At 38.4% G+C, this 6109-nt stretch overlaps 2 non-coding genes and 1 gene segment (V, D, J or C); 2 read left to right on the top strand and 1 right to left on the bottom strand.

Annotated features, from left to right (window-relative positions):
- The window catches only part of LOC102483721 (T-cell receptor gamma chain C region C10.5-like), a 148133-nt gene that overhangs the window by 45501 nt on the left and 96523 nt on the right, over positions 1-6109 (bottom strand).
- LOC114006825 (small nucleolar RNA U13) lies at positions 3193-3290 on the top strand. Its single transcript, XR_003548497.1, has one exon. It is a non-coding gene; the product is annotated as a small nucleolar RNA U13 (small nucleolar RNA).
- Positions 4354-4451, top strand: LOC114006824 (small nucleolar RNA U13). The gene has a single exon (XR_003548496.1). It is a non-coding gene; the product is annotated as a small nucleolar RNA U13 (small nucleolar RNA).

Raw genomic sequence — 6109 nt, 5'->3', positions numbered from 1 at the left:
ATGAAATTGTTCATATATAGAAGCCAAGAATCTGGCAGTCACTTAAACTTCACTTGCAATTTTTTTTTCTAAAAAAATATATTGTGGTTTTCATTACTAGGGTAAGAAGAGAAAGAATTTACTTACCAGGGGCGTTACTATGAGCTTAGTCCTTTGGTGAATATCTTGATCCTGCTTCCTCTGTCTCGCTGATCACAGCTTCTTCAAATCTGTCTTCTCTTAAGCTTTATACTGTGACTTTTAGTTTCCAAACTGTGCTGACAATCCGATCTTCTTCTTTTGGATTACAGATTTCATGTCATCTGTCCTTTTGTAAATTATCTTCACATAAATTGACCCAAATACCCAATTTCCACTGGTGTAGCAATGACTCAAAAGTGCCAAGAGAAAATGAAAAGGCTCAAAGCAGAAAAAGAAGAGCAGGATCAACTGGTCAACCAGGTAGTTGTCTACATTACCTGAAAAAGTATTCAGTGACTAGAGATGCTTTTATATTTCAGGGTGTTCAATGGTGTTGAATCTGTTCTAAAATTGCATTAAGGGAAAAGCCTTCTATTCTCTCAACGTATGTGGCTTTTTACTTAGCAATTTGGGAATGTATTTGCGAAAGCAGGAAGTTCTTCAGTAACTGAAAATGCAAATATACCAACACCAGTAATCCTGAGAAATGTTTACAAAAACCTCCATTTTCAATAAAGCCACTGGGAAACAAAGTTCATTACCAAGGCAGTGCCCGATGAAAAAACACATTGCGTGATGACTTAGTACTTTTTCTTGAATAACAGAAGCTGTTTGTATGGTTCCATCTCCCATGGAATTAGAGATTCTTTATTTAAACTAGAACTTGAAAAAATAATCCACTCTCTGGTGTCTTGAAAAAAAAAAAAAGCCTCTTGAGGGCTGTCACCTTGTCTTATACCCTAGTCTTAGATTAGGGGAAAGAGAAATAGCCTAGATCAGCTGCGTGCTCCTCTGAGAGCAGAAGTGTCCACCTGCAGGACCAGAAGGGCAGGTCTGAGGACCCCCATGTTCTCGTCAACTACACCCTGTCCTTGCCTAAGTCCTGTGAGCAAATATGGCCTCTTCCCTGAAGAGGAAGGACTGAATGTGGTCACAGTGGTCTACTGTCCTTTCATGACTGCTCCCAGCTTCCAGTCCAGTTGAAGAGAATGAGAGGACCAAATGAAACATTTGTTTACTTGGAAAGGAGTTTTTTTTTTTTAGGGGGCTGGGGGGTGTTTGATATGGCACATGCGTTTGCTGGGAAGATAGAGAGGGACTGACACAGTGAGAAAGTGAGAAATCATGTACCAGAGAGAATGGCCACATGGCAATCCCTTCTCCTCTATTCTCCTCCCAGGATCTTGGGCATGTACGCACACACACCTGGCATGATGCTCAAGCCACCATGTCCAGGACTCAAATCATGGTCAGCCATGTGGGAATCCAGCAACATAATCACTAACACATCTACAGGCCACTCAGAAAAATTTTTTTTTTAACTGAAAATCCCAAGGTATTATTACTTAAGTCTGCCAGTTACCCTCTGAACCTGTTGTAGGTGTGTGTGAGCCCTATCCATCTTCTTGCTGAGACTGTGTCTTCTATTTTCTGTTTCCAGAACCATAAGGAGAATTATCAGAAATCTTAAGAATTGTTACAGCTTCAGATACATGAAGGATTTTAAAAATAAAATGCAAAATATATAATAAAATCTCTTATCTAATTTACAAGAAAACATAAGAACTATCTACATATAAAACATAGTAAAAGTTTACATGTAGAAATTTGACCCGTTTCAAGTTACTTCTTGTTCTATATGATATTTGATATGGATTAGGGCATATTTTTTCACACTGATGAACATTTCTTTCAATACCTATTGTTGAAAATTCTAATATTTTCCTTTAGATTTCCTCATCATTTCTGTTAAAAGTTCATCTGAATTTTACATCTGGAATTAATTCTAGATTCTTTTTCTTTCTTTTTATCTATGTATTTATACTTTCACCAATGGTGCACCATCTTTAATACTTTAGTTTTATATTATTTTCAAAAGTGTCCAGGTTTGTGAATTTTTGCTTTCCTAAATACATTTTAGAATCAGCTTATTCATTTCTGCATAAATGCCTACTGGATTTGGATTTGAATTACATTGAACCTAATATCAAATTGGAAGAAATTTAATATCTTAATTATTTTGAGACTTCCAATCCATTAACATGGTTACCTCACCATTTATTTATTTTTATTTCCTTTCTCCCACCATTAGGCATGATTTAAGCAATTGTAAGAGGTTCCAATGTGATATTTCAGTTACACTTCTTGGCTATTCATTTAGATCAACAGTATGTTCTCCATTCAATTTTTAGAAAAAAGAATCCTCCATTTAAAATAAAGAATGAATCAAAGATTGTTAACTAATTTATCGAATTAGCCAATATGGGGGGATGAGTGTGTAATAATGGGTCGTTGAGGAAGCATGGAGAAATAGGGAAACAAAATAGGAGCAAAGTCAACTATCAGCATGTCACTTTAGGGCAGTGACTGGCAAATATTTTCTGTAAAGGGACAAATAGTAAGTAATTTAGGCTTTGCGGCTCATGATTGCAACTACTCAACTCTGCCACTCGGGCAGGAAGCCTCTGAATAACATATGTGAGCAAAAAAGCAAAGCTGTTTGCAGTCAGTCTTCTTTTTAAAAATGGGCCTTGCAGGTCATGGACATAGGTTGCTGACCCTCTGCTTCATGGTAGCCACTATTACTACTAAGGTTTTTTTATATTTCTTTATTTTTTTTCTCTTAATGTGTAGTGTAGTAAAATAATTAGGTTGGAAAATATTAGACAAAGACCTTTTAACAAGTACCTCATGAATAGTTATTCTATGTTGTTACATAAACAATCTTATTAATAAATACAATCTTATTAATAACATAACAAACAATAAAATATTGAATTTATTATACATAATTTTTAGTGTTAGAAGGTCTTTGTTAAAAGGTATAAAATATATAAAATCTGACCCAGTTGTAAGAGCACACACAGCTAGGAGGCTGTGCACCACGGCCTGGGACCACATGGAAGGGCTTGGATCGATTCCTGGTCCATCCTGAAGGCTGAGAGCAGTGGTGCACACCTGCAGTCCCATGGAGCCCACAGGTGGAGGAAGGAAGACTACGAAACAGGGAGAAACTATATGTTAAAGTGTGATGGTTGGATTCTCATGCTGTGTGGCAGATGTGACCCTCCCAAACCTTATTACAATGTTGGCAGAGTGCTCATCTGACATACAATAAAAAGATTGAGTGAAAATATCAAGAAAATTTAAAACACTAATCATTCCAGAGACATCATTTAAACTTTCAATCTAACACAATCCCTTTTTTATGTTTCTGATTTACTGAAAAGATTGAGCCAATTTTCTTACCATACTTTGAAGAAAGAAATAAAAGTTAAACTTTTTTTGAGAGAGGGATTTTTGCTATATGGTGTGTACACTCACCAGACACAGAGAGAGAGAGAGAAACAGAGAAACAGAAAGCAATTTTGGGCACACACATATGCACCTGGTATGAGTTTCAAGCCGCCCAGACCAGGACTTGAACTGGAGTTGGCCATCGGAAGTCCAGCACCTTATCCACTACGCCACCAGCTGGCCCCCCAAAACATTGTTTCTGATGGCCACATAGAATTGCATCACTTTAAAACTACATAGATAAACTGCCCCTTTCTCTCCTGTTGATTGATCACTGTAGAGGTCACCAAGTTTTCATTCCCACTCATGTTTCAGGGGTCTTGGAAAGGTACAGGGGCTTCACTCCTGAGATCTGACCTTGTGCGCCCATTGTTGTAAGCTCCACACCACTCTGGAGGACTAGATGGCATGGTACGGGTCAAAGATGAACACAGATATTCTGAGAAGTTTAGTTCCTTCTTTTCATTCATGTCTTTCCAGAAAAGGTTCACGTTCTCAGACTCATGTGAGAGGTCTTCAAAAAGTTCATGGTAAATAATATAAAAACACTGTGCATGGACTTCAAAAAAAATCCACAAAAATAAATTCTTACTTTAATTTTATTTTTCTATGACTTTTTGAAGTCCGCTTGTATTCTTTTCAAGGTTTCCTTCTTATCTTTGCTTCTGTGTACATGTCAGGCAAGAAGGGAGGTCTCAGACTCTCTAGGGTGCTCAGGTGACTCCCACTATGTACCAAAGTCAGGGATCAAGGTGGTGAGGGTGTGGGACTCGGTGGATCGATTCCTGGTCCATCCTGAAGGCTGAGAGCAGTGGTGCACACCTGCAGTCCCATGGAGCCCACAGGTGGAGGAAGGAAGACTACGAAACAGGGAGAAACTATATGTTAAAGTGTGATGGTTGGATTCTCATGCTGTGTGGCAGATGTGACCCTCCCAAACCTTATTACAATGTTGGCAGAGTGCTCATCTGACATACGGTTAAAAAGATTGAGTGAAAATATCAAGAAAATTCAAAACACTAATCATTCCAGAGACATCATTCTAAACTTTAGTGAATTACTTCCAACTCACTCTTTTGTCAAAAAAGATTACTTATTTGGTAGCTTTATTTTATTTTATTTTGTATACCCAGTTCTGTATTTCATGTTCTTGTTGTTAATATATGATAAATACTTTCATTTTTACTTAAAATTCCTCAAAATACATTTTTAAGAGAGATTTTTGCTCACCAGAGAAATGGGAAGAATGTGAGAAATCACCCCACAGGGGTGTGGCCATGCCACAATCCCTCCTCCTCTATTCTCTCAGGATTTTGGGCACACACATATGCACCTGGTATGAGTTTCAAGCCGCCCAGACCAGGACTTGAACTGGAGTTGGCCATCGGAAGTCCAGCACCTTATCCACTACGCCACCAGCTGGCCCCCCAAAACATTGTTTCTGATGGCCACATAGAATTGCATCACTTTAAAACTACATAGATAAACTGCCCCTTTCTCTCCTGTTGATTGATCACTGTAGAGGTCACCAAGTTTTCATTCCCACTCATGTTTCAGGGGTCTTGGAAAGGTACAGGGGCTTCACTCCTGAGATCTGACCTTGTGCGCCCATTGTTGTAAGCTCCACACCACTCTGGAGGACTAGATGGCATGGTACGGGTCAAAGATGAACACAGATATTCTGAGAAGTTTAGTTCCTTCTTTTCATTCATGTCTTTCCGGAAAAGGTTCACATTCTCAGACTCATGTGAGAGGTCTTCAAAAAGTTCATGGTAAATAATATAAAAACACTGTGCATGGACTTCAAAAAAAATCCACAAAAATAAATTCTTACTTTAATTTTATTTTTCTATGACTTTTTGAAGTCCGCTTGTATTCTTTTCAAGGTTTCCTTCTTATCTTTGCTTCTGTGTACATGTCAGGCAAGAAGGGAGGTCTCAGACTCTCTAGGGTGCTCAGGTTACTCCCACTATGTGCCAAAGTCAGGGATCAAGGTGGTGAGGGTGTGGGACTCGGAACCCCAAGTATTCTGGGAAGGGGCTGTCTAGAAGCCAGCTGCTGTCCTTTTCTTAGGCTTTAATAGTATCTCTACCCTCCGTAGTTCAACCCAGTACTAGAAGGGAGAAACGAATGAGTGCACTGCAGTACTCCAGGACCACAGAAGAACAGCGATGACCTGCCTCTAATTCAAATAGCTCAATGATGACTCAAAAGTCAGGAAACTGGATTAAGGATTTACAGAAGAGCCTAAACAATTTCTGGAAGTGTGTGGTGTGTGTGTGTGTGTGTGGGGGGTTAGTTGACGTGAATGGGGCAAGCATTTCCTTATTTTTGATCATTTAATCAGAGTTGGTATTATTTTCCTGAATTTACATTTATTTATTGTTTTAGAAAACATCGAACACACAGAGATGTAGACCTATACTGGTTTACAAAGCAACCTAATCTTTTATACAAATAGAGATCGCATTTGATGCCATTTATTTTATTCCACGTTGTACTGGTGATTTGCTTAATGAGTCGACAAGTAATGAGAATCATTCACTTAACTGCCAAAACAAACATTAGAAATAATCTCCAAGCTTCTATTAAACCATCAACCAGAAGATTGCAGGATTTAATGACACTCTTT

Source organism: Tupaia chinensis, unplaced genomic scaffold (genome assembly GCF_000334495.1).
Source record: "Tupaia chinensis unplaced genomic scaffold, TupChi_1.0 Scaffold000088_1, whole genome shotgun sequence".
In the NCBI taxonomy this organism is placed as follows: domain Eukaryota; kingdom Metazoa; phylum Chordata; class Mammalia; order Scandentia; family Tupaiidae; genus Tupaia; species Tupaia belangeri.
This window is presented reverse-complemented; position numbering and strand designations above follow the sequence as displayed.